Source organism: Triticum dicoccoides, chromosome 4A, assembly GCF_002162155.2.
Source record: "Triticum dicoccoides isolate Atlit2015 ecotype Zavitan chromosome 4A, WEW_v2.0, whole genome shotgun sequence".
NCBI classification, from domain to species: domain Eukaryota; kingdom Viridiplantae; phylum Streptophyta; class Magnoliopsida; order Poales; family Poaceae; genus Triticum; species Triticum dicoccoides.
In genome coordinates this window covers 613,452,803-613,467,623 of record NC_041386.1, presented here as the reverse complement: position 1 = coordinate 613,467,623, position 14,821 = coordinate 613,452,803, and the positions used below count along the sequence as shown (strand labels likewise).

Here is a 14,821-nt window from a genome sequence, read left to right as displayed (position 1 = left end):
GTGCCTGGCATGGACCTGGTAAGCAACATTTTTCTGCGTGTTTAGGCTAGGCTGGCAGTGCCTTATTTGGATTCGACGTTGCCTGCTGCTGTGTCAACTAGTGAATAAAAATTATATTAATTACAGGCAAGGCGTGTTGCAGCACGTCCAGCCACACGCAACTAGACGCCTGAGCCAGGCTAAGCCTTACTGTCTGGGCAAAACATCTCCTTTTTTCTTTTCTTTTTTAACTTGTCCAGGCTAATTAAACCGATGGAACAGCACGCCAGGCATGCAATTTCTCCTCGTGGACATGAAGAAAACAGCCACTAGGCAGAGTCCAGGGACGAAAAAAGTCCATTTTAAACCTTGAACTCGTAGAGGTTCGGCGAATCAAACCCTCAAGTCCAAATTCTTGTCGTTTGCATCCTAAACTATGTAATCCCGGTCTAAATCAAACCTTGGAGTATGGCTGGGATTGGTGGCGGAACCTATTTACCGCCCGCAGCAGTGGCTATGCCCGCGCGTGGGCCGGCCATTTTGCGGGCGCGCTGCCCATTCACTGCTTTATTTTTCCGTTCATTTCTTTTGTTGACCTTTAGTTTTATTTTATCTTTTAGGTTTTTTCTTTCTCGTTCTTTCATGTTCTTCCTGCCTTTTCCTTTAGGTTCTTTCTTTCTTTTCATTTTTTTCATTAATACATTATAAGGAAATGTTTCATAGTGTATGTTTTCATTAATAATACTTTAATACGACGAACAATCTGTGTTACTTCTGTTTATTTTTACTTTCTTCTTTTTTGTGTATTTTCAAATTGTTCAGCGTATATCACAGTAATGTTCATTGTGTATTTTCAAATTGTTCAGCGTATATCACAGTAATGTTCACTATGTATTTACAAATTGTTTAGCGTATATCACACAAGTGTTCAATGTGTAGTTAAGAAATGTTCATTGTATATTAAAAATGTTCAATGTATATTGAAAAATGTTCAATGGTCGAAATTATTCATTTTTGTATTAAAACGCAGACGCACACCCTGCTCTCTGCTGGGCCGGCCTGCTTTAAATTTTTCTGTTATAAACAATAAGCCGCAGGGTTGGCTCGAAACCGAGACCTTCTGTTGTCCATAGATGGATTTTTAAAAAATGTTCCTTATTTTGAAAATTTGTTCAGATTTTTTTTTATATTTTGACAACTTTTTAGATAAATCTTTTTGATTTCAAAAATTGGTTTAGTTTCAAGAAAAAATCACAAAAATAAAAATGTTGGTATGTTCTAATTTTGTAGTTGAGTTTAAAAAATTATTCCTATATTTCATAAAATTCTAAAAATGTCCGTGTTTTCAATAAAAATCAGGAGATTAAAAATGTTCCCGTTTAAAAATTGTTTGTGAATTTTAAAGAATGTCCATTTTCCTAATTTTGTTCGGGTGTTTTAAAAAATGTGCATGTTCCAAAAGTTTGTTTGAATTCTCCAAATTTAGTTTCGTAAATTTGTTCACAAATTTGACATGTGGTCGCTTTTCATACACTCAAAAAGAATCAAAACATTTTTTGCATTCGAAATTTAAAAAAATATTTGAATCTGGTGTGGATTCTTATAGTTTTGTGTAGCTTTTCTTTAGGCCTATATTGCTTTGTGTTGCTAATTGAAAAGATTTAGTCGGTAGCTGAACTGGTAGTACCAGCGTATCTGTTGCCCCAGATCCTCGGTTCGATACTTGGCTAGCTTTTTCTTGAGCCGGCCAGGTCGGAGTTCTGCCTGTGCGTGCGACAGAAGGAATAAAGCCAACTTTTTTTGAGCAAAATAAAAAAACAAATACTGTCCACCCTTCACAAGCTACTACAAACAAGTGTAATCCATCACATCACATGTAAGCCAGATTTATGAGACTAGTTTTAGGGAAGTAATCCGACCAGTTCTTTTTAAGATGGAGGAATGCAATTCACATACACTTCCATTTTTGTCTGTCGTTGTAATGAAGAGTAGCGCAAGGGAAGAAAAAGTTTGATGCCGGTTGTAGCTGGACAATAGCGATTGATCGGTATTACACTGCTGCACCCACGCATCGTGCATGCGCACATCTTTCCTTAATTTTTCTCCAATACAGCAGCTAGTACATGCTGAGTCCTGACAGGCGAGGGGTGGATCGGCCGGAGATGCAACGGTGCAGCAGCCGCCTGCCGGAGTATCAGCGCCGGAGACGGCCAGGAAGAGATCGCAAGTGCTTGCCTTCAGCAGCACAACTAGCTATTAATTCCAGCGTGCGCCATGCATGCAGCTTGTGTTTTGAAGCATGGCAACCAAATTGTAATTCATCTTCAGTTTCATCTGCCCCTGCTAGGGCGACTGGCGGAGATCTCATCTCCGCTGCCGGGCTATCTCCCACGCGTCCTCCCCTCCGTCGCTGCCGGAGGAAGCCGCCGGGCGAAGCCCCGGCCGGCCGACGGCGGTGGCGGAGGACCACTTCCCTCCCGTGTCGAGATCGGGTGAGGCAGGTCACCCATCGGCGCCGGGGCGTTTCTCCCAGATCTGGGTCGCGGCGGTGCGGTGACTCGCCTCCAGCGACGATGCAAGGCGGCGGCGTGGTGGTGGGCGGAGGCGGCGGAGCTGCTGGCGACGTGGGAGTCCGGGTGGTGCAGGCCGCTGGGCGCCGTCCGCGTGGTCACCACGGCCATGGTTGCGGTGGCCGGAGGCTCGTCGATCTGGCGGCGGCGACGTTCGGCCTGGATCCCGGTGAGGCGGCCCTGGAAGGTGGCGGCAGGTGAAGCTCGGGCTGCCTGCGGTGGCATAGCGTGGTGTTGTCCCTGTCCAAGGCGAATCTGCACCGGCGATCTGGTGGCTTGGTCTCCAGATTAGTTTGGATCAGAGACGGTGACGAGCGTGTAGGATCCCTCTCGACGGCTCTCACAATTTGGAGAGGTGGGGTGGCAGCCCTCCTCCTAGGCTCCAGTGGTGGCACCTACAGGCAGTGGCCAGTGTGCCAAGGGCTCCCATGGTGGTAGTGCTGTTGCGGATGGTCTCCGGATCTAGGCGGCTAGATCTGGGGCTTTGAAGGCGATCGAGAGAATACACAGTTTGTCGGCTGGATTACTTGGGACAGATCCGGGTGAAAACCTAGTCTTCGGCCTGTGGCCGGAGCCGATGATGGCGACGCCCTTGCATCGTTTTTTTCTTGAAGGCATCATCGAGGTGAAGCTCCCAGCTCCTCCCGATACCTACGGGGGAAACCCTTGATCAATTGATCGGATGATGGCGGCGCTCTTGTGTCGTTCCCTCCTTGGGGCGTCATTCTTGGAGGTGTGCATTGGATCAAGAGACCAGTGGACGATTTTACTGTTTTACTGGTGGAGCGGCGTTTCTTCTTCGCATCGGCGATGTGGAGTCTCGGCGGCGTGGCGCAGCAGGGTCTCGGCAACGGCTGTGTGATGATGGACGCGCGTAGGGAGGTGTCGTTGTGTGACGTCGTGGTGGCGTCGACTGCAGGCTTGACGATTGATGCGTCGGTGCATGCTCTGAAGATGGATCGGTGGAAGATGGCGGCAGTAGCCTCTGAGAGGGTGCCGAACCGGTGAGTGCCCCAGAGCAGGTGGCTTAGTTGGGCCCTCAGGTTTTAGATGTTAGGCATTGGTGCGAGGTCTGTTTAGTATTTGGCCCAGACTCTCGGCACCCTTTCATCAGTTAGATAGGAGTAGCGACGGATGTTGCGAAGATGGCGGCTTCAGACTTATTGATGTATTTCTTTGTAAGTCTTTGTGAATAATCAATTAAATGGCCGCATGCATCTTTCAGATGCAAAGGCCGGGGGTCATCCTCCTTTTCAAAAAAAAAAAATCTTCAGTTTCATCTACACTATGATGCAGCAGCAAGCATGCTTTCAGGACATGTAAACCTGATCATTCCCAACATAGATACAAAGAAGAAGCAATGACGTACAGCCATCCAACTTGCTCAGACAAACAGGTCCAAGCAAGTAAGCAAGCAAGAGAGAATCAATATTACATTTCCATCATCACAAAGTATTCAGCAGAAATAATTCAGAATTCAAATCGACAATACAATAGTGAACTACCTGAAACAAAACACAAGTTTTTAAGCAAAAATACAGTCTTGACTCTTGAGTCATAATCGCAGAAGGTAAGCAAGAAAGGCAATCAAACGCATCATTTTGCCGCAGGGGTCCCAAATGCAAACATATATAGCTTAATTCTCGAGCGAGCAAAGCCAGAATCAATATTATATCTCTATCTAGAAGAGTATTCAACAGAAATGCCAAGACAGAGAGGTTGTGCCCTAATAATTATGAAAAGTGAACAATAGGAATTCAACGTAGCAATTAGCAACCAGACCACTATCGCCGTCTTTCTGAATGTGACCATCACCCTGCTACAGCTTCTTATTTCCAGGCCTTCCTTTAGTATGGCACTCCAAATCTCCAAGTAACCCAGCCAACCGCACATCATCCTATATATCAGCGCCAAAATCAGTTTTGGACAAAAGATGCATGTTGATGGTAAAATAAAGAATGATCACAGTCTGTATTAATACCTCTTGCAGTTGGTGATGAGCATCGTTCCACTCGGAAGATGACCATCTTAATTCTCATCAGCGTCACCATCTTCGTTGCTCTTTTTCTCTTGGCCACCAGTATCTTCACTGTCCTTTTCAGAACACTCGTATTGCTCACAAATAGTAACTGCGGGATGGTTTGGATGGGCACCTGCTTCAACCCTGATCACAGCCTCTGCAGCCTTTCTCCCGGAAGGTGTAACGCCCCTATTGTCAAGCCTCGCCGTTGCTTGTTGAAGACATGTGAGATGCTCGATGCCTAAATAGAAGCCATATGTTTTTGCCACTGACACATTGATAAGCAAATCAAGCTTCTTAAGCTTGGGCATGGACCCTTTGACAAATGTGACGTATACTGACGTATAATTACTATAGATGCCAAACCCATTCAGACCTGGGAATCCTCGGACTATAACCCTATCATCAGGTCTTGTTCTAAACCACAGTACAAGGTGAAGTAAAGATGGGATCTCCCCAAGAGTGACCAGACCCTCCTCTGTCAATTCAGCTAAATTGATGTCTAGGAAAGAAAGGCTGGCGAGTGCTGGAGCAATCCACTCTGGAACTTTCCTGAAATAGTAGCTGCTATCCATATAAAATGCTTGAAGGGAAACTGGCGGTGGGGACCACCGAACCTACTTATCCATAAAGACCGGAGCTTGCTGCTGCCAAGCTTGCACAGTGAGGAAAGTAACATTTCTTCATGCCTCCTGAACTCGTCAGATTCTCCACCATCCAGATATATATCAATTTCCTCCAAACCTGGCAGGTTCCCAAGATCCTCCACCGCATCTGCTGGACTCCCTGTAATACTAAAGCCTGATATCTCCCGTAAGTTCCTCATATTTCCAATCTTCTTTGGTATAATTGTCCAACCTCCAGCAATTAGGTGTTGTAGTTTGGTCAGCTGAGCGAATCCAGTTGGCAACTCTTCCACTGGTGTAGCTCCAAAATGTAGTGTCTCTAGGTCACGTAGCAACACATCTCTGACGGTAGCTTTGAAATTCTCGTGGCTGGAAAGTTTAGGTACTTTAGTTGGAGCAATTTGCCAATATTTCTCATATCATACTCTTCCAAATCCTCACAACCTTCAAAATCCAGTACACGTAGAGCTTCAAATTTAGCAAGACTAGGCAAGTGTTTGATGCAAGCTGACGATGTTACTGTCAGAGATCGAACATGGCTTAGGTCTTCTTGTGCGAGTAAATTTGCAAGTTCATGATCAATGTGCTGGATTGATAGTCGCCGAATAAAACCTTGACGATTTGCCAAACTCCTTTGGCCACCACCTACCACAACGATGAAATTATCTTCATTTGATTTTGAAATAATGATTTCTAGCATCATGTCATGGACTCGACAAGCATGAGCCTTGCCATCATAGCCGACCTCCACAGGCTGTACCATGCTTTTGTTGATAAGCTCGTAGAAATATCTCTCTGCAACTTCTTGCTGGCTTTCTCCACGCTCTTCAGAGATAAATCCTTCCGCTATCCACCGCCTCACTAACCTCTTTCGATCAATCACATAATCCTCAGGGAATACACTTAAATACAATAAACAAGTCTTGAGATTAGGTGGAAGATCATTGTAGCTAAGAGATAGTATGCTACTCATTCCCTCTAGACTTCGATCTTTTTCCAGTGCAGAACCAATTGATCTTTTAATCTTTTCCCACTCCTCCTTGACAGCTGGTCTATTTGCTAACAAACTAGATATACTAATAATTGCCAATGGTAGGCCTCCGCATTTCTTCAGGATTTTATTGGAAACTTCTTTCAGCATATCAGGGCAGTGGTCCTCAGAGCCGAAAATTCTTTTGAGAAACAATCTTTTGGCGTGAAGATCACTTAGGGCTGCCATTTCATACACACGGTCATCACTACCAGGACAACATGATCTTGCCACGTCAATAATGCGTGTAGTAGTTATAATTCTGCTAGAATATTTATTGTCCGGAAAAGCACACTTGATATTGTTCCATGCTTGAGTAGACCATATATCATCCACTATGACAAGATACCTAAATAGTAGCAGATGATGTTAACTAATTTTGAAATAGAATTCAACTAGAAAAATAAACATGCAACGACGCAAATTCTTTATGTACTGGAGTGGTTAACAAGTGGAACATACTTCTTGCTTATTTTCTCATCTATAATTTATCATACCACTTCAATACAATGTTTATTTTATATATCTTGATGTGCAAACATTGTTTCTCAATGCTTATTTGGGTTATATGGAATATATTTTAATACGAGTGACCAGGATGAATTGTACAAGCCATGTGCTTTATTTTTCTTCACGTGAAAAATATAACTGTGCATGAAACAGTAACCAGTAACTACCAAAATTTGTGAAGACAAATGTAAGGAATGTTCTGAAAAATAACAACAGAAGTTAAAGTTACCTTTTATCTTGTAGCAATTCTCTTAGCTTTGCAATGGATGTAGTTTCGTCCCAAGTTTCAATATCTTTTCTGAATCCATCGGGGCAAGGCACTTTGTGGATCACATCCTTGATAATTTTCTTTAGAACTGGCTTTTGTGAGACTGATACAAAAGCCTGACAATCGAAATGCCCTTGAATCTTGCGATAGACCTCATTTGCGAGTGTTGTCTTTCCTAATCCACCAAATCCAACAATTGACAACACCTTAGGATCCTTGGTGGAGCTGTTTGCTTCTTCTTTCAACATCCACTTGACAAGATCATCTCTTGGACCCTCCACACCCACAAGGTGTGCCTCCTCGGAAAACAGAGCACACAACCGAGGATCCACGCCTGCATGCTCAGTCTTGTTGCTTGGAATCTCACTCAGCTTGTAACAATCCTTGAGCTCCTTGACGTGCTTGATGCGGGCCTTCAGCTCGTCGATCTGGTCGGCCATTCCACAGCGAGAATCGAGAGTCTTGAGGAAGCGAGTGGTGTCGCGGAGGAGGTCCTTGAAGCCGCCACGACGCCCGTGTTTGCCGAGGCGGCGGATGAACTTGTCGATGCAATCCTCGGTATCATAGGCCAGCTCCCTGAGCAGTGATATCCACGCCTTCACCTGGACATCAGGGTCTTCTAGCATGGTGTAGTTTCTGAGCGCGGCATGCATGCTGGTGAGCTCAGCTTGGAGGGATAAGATCTCACCGCGGACCCCTCGTATGCGGCCATACTTGCCGGCGAGCAAGTCGGCGAGCTTCCCCAGCAGGGGACCCATCACACCGTGGGAGGCGCTCACCACGGCCTCCATGGATGGATGGATGCCCTCTGCTAGCTATTATGCTCGTCTCTCTTGTTGGTGCTTGTCATGTGTGCTGCTGGGACAGTGGAGAAGGAGAAGTGGCCCGATGGAGGTAGAGGAAAGGAGCAAGGAATAATTGGGTGCTGCATAGCAAGCAATAATAGGTGGGAATAGCATGCGCTGATGGGTCCTCCATGTCGATATCATGAGAGGATCAAGCACAATGATATACATGCACTACTTTATAAGGAGTACAGAGAGGGACATGGGAATCTGGCCCCTTTAGTAGCAAACGTGTTTAGGTTAATTATTAAGCGTTGCATATACTGTATTTCAGAATGCAGATGACGAGTTTTCAAAGAATTCGGTGTGCAAATGTTGTTAGGAAATCTACAGTAGCTAGCAGTAGCGTTGGAGCACTGCCCACCTTAGCATATAGATCGAAACACAATGTATGTACTGTGTGTGGTGGGAAAGTGGAGAGAATTTTCCTGATCAGAGGAAGAAGAAAGGAATAAGTGAGTGCTCCAAGCTTTCTGACAACAGCTGGCAATGGCATGTGCCCATGGGTCCAGCATGTTGAAAGCAGACTGAGAACAATCATTTACAGTTAATGTTTTAGATAAGAGGTTTTGACAAGGACCGGGAAATCTAGCCTGTTATTACTAGTAATATGTTCACGTTAATTAAGTTATATACTATTTCTTATTTTCATATGGAAACAACAAATAGCATGCGCAATACAAAATGGTATGAGAAATGTGATAGCGATCATCTAGGTTATTTCTATTTTGTAGGATTTTCATGTGAGAGATGGGCTACTTCTGAGCCCTGCCCGGATGTAGTGTAAAACAGTTTAATGAACTATTCTCTAGAGGTGGCATATATGAATAATCTTTAAAAATATGGTAGTTTGTCATATTAACTGCATAGTTTATAAATTTTGGGAATGTACTATGTACGTGTACAAAGGAGGACAAGAAAAAAAAAGTGGGATGTTACATAGAGTTATATACTTCATCAATGATCAGAAACCAGAATAAGACTTCTTCTCTGCCGTACAATATAGTGTTAACCATGGCAAGGCTCATCTCTGAACGTACTAATTCCTTCATCTGAAAACGTGTTGCGCTCCATCAATTTTTGATTTTGCAGTGTTACTGAATTTTATGTGCTTGCTGCTAAAAAAAATTCTAATTTGTATACTGAACTATGAGAAGAGATTGTAGTACGTAACCAAGGAATAACGCAAGTTGCGTCGTCTTTCAGGAACAATGTGAATTCCATTCTGGCATATCAATTAATCCATGTAACTTCCTCAGCTCATCAATTAATTCCTTCAGCAATCCTAGAGTTGAGACAGCAAAAGACGAGGTCCACTTCGCATGCTTGATCTAGCAGAGCAGAATAGGCGATTACTTCTTACCACGCGCATACCCTCTAGCTAGCTGCAGGACTCGATCGAAGACGCCTCCTCCCGCCACGCCGTGGAGGCCATAGACAGGAAGGGGGTCCCGGCGGGGACCAGCGGTCGCGTCTGCGGCAGTGATTCGTGGGCTATGGTGGCGAGGACAGTGGAGTACCGGCGCGCGGGATATGCTGTCGTGGAGCCGAAGTTTCATCGCCGGTATGAGCGGAGATGGTGGCCGGCGACCGGCGGCTGCAAATCTCACTGCAGGATCTCGAGGCACTTCGCCGGGAAAGTGGAGATACATGTGTGGTCGTGGGCTTTCTATGTGATTATGGATAATGGACTCGAGTGCTTGATTGGTCAGATTACCATGGGCCTGAGGAGAATACGAGAGCCAGACACTCGGTGGTGTTTGATTATTGATGCGTGTCCCAATCTCGACAGACGCGGCTATGTATGTATCGCTTCATACGAGACCGAACAACATTTCGTCGGAAATAGTGTAAGTACAGGGCCAACCCAACTCCTAGTTAGTTTGTTTTCTTTTATGCTTAATTCATTTGTTGATCCTAAAAAGAGTCATTCGTTTCTTTACCTTTTTCCTTTATTTTTGAAAAAGCTCAAAAAGGGCCACATGTTTGAAAAAGATGTGTATGACATTTGAAAAATGTTTATATCTCTACTCTTATAAAAGACTCAACTGCTGATGATGGTGTGTCTGCCATCCGTCATTTCTGACCATCAGATCTGCATCTAACGACTATGATGTAAGTTGTGGCATTTTTGCAACAAGACCCCAATTCTCTGCTCCAATTTGCAGAAACCTCTTAGTATCTTGAAACCAACCACATCCTTCCCCCACCTCATCAAAACAGCCACGAGAAATATATTTTGAGTGAAACCTAATACGAGTATATTTTTAGTGATATATATACCAAACTAGAGTGTTTTTCTTTCAAGTTTGTGAACATTTAATATTCTACTTTGGACCCGTTGCAACGCACGGGCACATTGCTAGTAATTTAAAATCACGTATGTAGTGTAAAATGTTTCACATCATTAAAAAATGTTTCAAGGTGTGCTTGAAATAATATTTAACCTGCATTCAAGAAAATGTCCAAAAAATGTGTTTGGAAAAATGCTAAACTTATATGAAAAATGTTTTAGATGTATAGGGAAAATGTCCAGTGTGTATGAAAGCAATAGACATCAAAATGTATATTTGAAAAACAAATGTGGATCATGTTTTGATAAATGGTAAACATGTGTAAAAAAAATATTCCTGATATATATGGAGATCATACGATGGGTATTAAAAAATTAGACATGTCTCGAAAAAATGAAGAAAAAGAGTAGGGTGGAATGTGGAAAACACAAAAAAGATTAGTTCGGTCTAGGTTCTAGCTGCTCAGTTTTGGATTGGATTGGTCTTGTTGCTAGGCACAAAGTTGTGTGGTTCAGACTGGTTTCAATTTGGATTTTAAACTATTCCCAGGTTTATATCCAAGCTCTCCCGACAACCAACATGTACCAAGATTGTATTGATGTTCTGTTCAGGATTGTGCGATGAGTTAACACGGCTAAAGAGAAACTTCTGGTGTGGTGATGAGCACGGAACGAGGAAGCTCTCCGATGAAATTTAAATGTGTGTGCCTCATTATGTGCTTAATCATTGAAGGCTTAATAGTATACTAATGGGAGTATCATAACTAGTATCACTAGTCGTCAACCCGTGCATCTGCACGGGCTAGCACTTTTTACTTCTTAGTATGTTAAGTTTTTTTGCAATATGAAATGTCTGACAATTATACAATGTTTTTTATAAATAGTTATTAAACACAACATGCACTATTTTTATTGGTTAGACATAGGGAAAAAAGGAGTTATGAACCTTAAACCAATGTCTCATTATGAATTTCGAATGCTAAATGTGTCACCATGATACACAAAGATTTTTCTCTTGTCATTGCAGAAGACCTCAGATTTATAGGTATTGTAAAAATATGAACCTAAAAGTTTGTTAAGATATACATTTGTGGACAATATATACAGTTGCAAAACATGGTAGAATTCACATGATGGTACTGGGAACAGAGGACGTAAAGTTATAAGTTGGTTACAAATAGCAAACCGGAAAGATTGGACCTAAATATTAACGAACATAAGTAATGTGTCCATGTTATCTTCAATTATAACCTATAAGTTCTGCAAATTGAATACCCTGTAGTAGCATATGGTGTCATTTTGCCATGAAGGAAGATAGAGTTTGAACTTACAATTTACTGAGATAAAAAAAACGCATAGGGGAACATTGAAAAAGTTCGACAATAAACATGCCCATAAAATAGATTATATTTATTTTCTGTAATGGGTATATGTGAAATAATTTATTTAGATAGTTTGTGAAGAGAAACATTCGGAATGTTCTGGGCAAAAAATGATACTCCTAAAAGACTTTGTAACTTAGCATGTAGAGACATCGAATGTAGGCGGCACATCGCATTCCTTCTAGAGACTGGCATGTAGCCTGCACCCGATGGCGTAAAGGAAGAGCTGTTAACTACTCAGTGGCGCCTTAGAGCTTTGCCTTTTGCCTTGGTACGTTGAGTCACGACGGCTCCGCAGACGCCGAGCATATTTCTCATGCATGGTCGCAAGAAATAAATTACATAGAAGCACTATGCATGTACGTATGTTGATATCCACCTAGGAAGCTATAAGAAATTCTACACCTTACGTGATTCACATAAACATTTATCATTAGGACCGTTTATGAAAAAAAAAGCAATATATCATTAAGATCGACACTTCTTTTGCCTTTGCACGTACTGTGCACATATCAAGTTCTTTAAATAATTCAGATAAATGTATATCATTTGGACTCTTGCCAGAAAAATAATAATATATAAATAGGAATAGAGTCCAGGTCTGAATTATCTCCTTCCTTTGCCCTTGCACGCACAATTTATGGGCACGTACATGCATGCGCAGGGAAAAAAATAGACCACATAGGATTTGCATCAGAACTTGGGATGGTTAGGAGGAGACCACGCATAGATTTGCTTTTGTTTTTTCTTTCTACAAATCGGGAAGAGACCTAGGCCAGAACGCCTCCTTTATTTTTTATAGAGTTAATTACACTTTTGATACATAAACTTACACTCGACGTACATAATCATACATACACTTGAAAAATGACACAAACCGACCCTACAACTTGCGTTTCGCATACATATCAGTACATTTTCCGTTAACTCTCTGTTAAACACTGCGTGCCAGCTGACCCACGCTCCTACCTACATGTGGGTCCCACAAGTCAGTTGCAAGGAAAGAAACTGAAACATACCGTAATAAAGATTAACAAGGCCAGCCAGAATCTAACCAAGGGTGACAAGTCACATGAACCATTTGCTAGGCACTACACCACCTGGTAGCTTGTGTTAACCAAGGGTGACAGGTCCAACTTTCGCATATGAGTTGTTATGGTTTGCGCCTTATCACTTGGACAAAAGATGATATGCGAAAACATGTGCATTTGAACATCTGACCATTTGAATTCTAGTTTCTTTAACAATGTCAAAAGCATTCACGGCTCACAGAAATTTCAGATAGCCGGCCGACTGGGAAAAACAATGTTGAGAGACCCACTCACACAATAAACCCTGTGCAATGCACAATTTAGATTCAAACCATTTTTTTGATAAGAAATAACTATATATCTCTAACATTAACAACAAGTAGCAGGTTGCAGTGGCTAGTATTGGACGCGTGCGACACAACGTCTTGACTTTGAATCCTAAAAAAAATATCACTTAAATTTTCTGAATCGAGCGAAAAGATACCGACATTGAGAAGAAAACAAAACTTGTTCAAAGGCCAGCACATAACATAAACATATAAATAATATCTATCTCTAACTTAAACATATAAGAACGGGTGGTGTAGTGGCTAGTGTAGTGGGTAGCACTTGTACGTGCAGCTCACGTGTCATGTTTAATGGAGAGTTAACGAAAATGTACTGAAACGTACTTGGAATGCAAGTTATAGGGTAGATTTGTGTCATTTTCCAAGTTTGTGTAGGAAGTTGTACATCAAGTGCAAGTTTATGTATCTCTAGTGTAATTAACTCTTTTTTTATTATTAGGAGGAAACGTGGAGAGACCCAGGTGAGCACCTCTCCTTTTTTTCACGTCGCATGCTTCATCCTACGGCTAAAGACACATTATATGCTAATCGGATGGATGCAATTTCTTAAATTTTAGGATTAACGTGGTGCCTCATATGGTGCCTTCAATTAGTAAATATAAGATATAAGATGCATGTCAATTAGGCAATTTTGATGATGTGAGAATTAAATGAAGAAAGTGTTGGGTATCACATCATGATATTGTAACATAATAAATATTATGCTACTATATGTCATGGATGTCAATAAATAAGATTATCTAAGATACTAATATATGATTTTATGCATGACGGATGTAGTATCATACATTATTATTATATGCATAATACTAAGTTATGATACTTCCCATGGGGACTTGACAGATATATTCCGCATTTATGAAAATGCATCGCTGTGTTGGCTAGGAGTCTGACTATGGGCTAGAATTCTGAAATGCCGAGATTACCCTAAACTGAAAATATTTTATCCATTCCACTTTTCTTGGCATGTGGAGGAGACATTATTTGGTTCAAATTTGCAAGGCTTAATTATTTAGGTTGACTCTTTTGCGATGATATGTATCACCCTTGTGTCGTTCTTCATCTTGAAATGATTGCCAAGGCGAGTCTGCGAGACCTTGACGAGATCAGCATGCAACCGGCAAATTTGACTATTTTGACCTGTGGACGAAATCAATTCACATAATGAACTGCCCGTGAAATAATTTCACACCCCGACCTTTTCGTGCAGCGTCTGCCACGACGGCGCCACACCCTACGGTGCAGCGCCTAGCTCGGGGGCGTTGCACTTCAGTCCACCGTGGCAGCCCCTGGGCCCGCACCCAGCAGTGCAGCACCTCCGAGCTAGGCGCCACACGTGTAATGTGCAGCGCCTCCGAGCTAGGCGCCACACGCGTAATGTGCAGCGCCCGGCCCGTGGGCACTGCACTGTGACTTAGATGCCAGCCGCCCGCTCCCCCTCCCCCCACCCCACCCATTCGTTCCAGTTACAGAAGAGGCGCGCCGGCGGCTGGCTCCTCTCCATCTCTGAACCCCCTCTTCAAAAATCTTCAGATCTGACGATTTGGCCCGTGGATTACTTCACCAATCCATCCTAGAAGGTATTTTTCTCCGATCCCCTTCTTTCTATCCATATAATGTATGCTATTTTGGAGATTTAAGGAACCCTTGTTTGAATCTTGTGTGTATTAGATTTGGGGAATATTTGTTTGAATCTTGCATGTATTAGATTTGGGGAACCCTTGTTAGACTAGAATGTGGTTTGGATACATAGGTTGACATGTTATTTATATAGTTTGGATACATAGGTTGACATTTTATTTATATGGAAAAGATATTTGTATTGAATCTTGCATGAGGTAGGCTTAGTTTACTTTATTGAATTTACATTTGTATTGGCAAGAATGGTTTGGATACATATGCTTTGTATTTTGCATCTAG

The 14,821-nt window shown here is 42.4% G+C and overlaps 1 pseudogene; it reads right to left on the bottom strand.

The window, feature by feature from the left end:
• Nucleotides 1-4,202: 4,202 nt before the first annotated feature.
• Nucleotides 4,203-7,910, bottom strand: LOC119287343 (annotated as a pseudogene).
• Between the last annotated feature and the right edge of the window lie 6,911 nt (nt 7,911-14,821).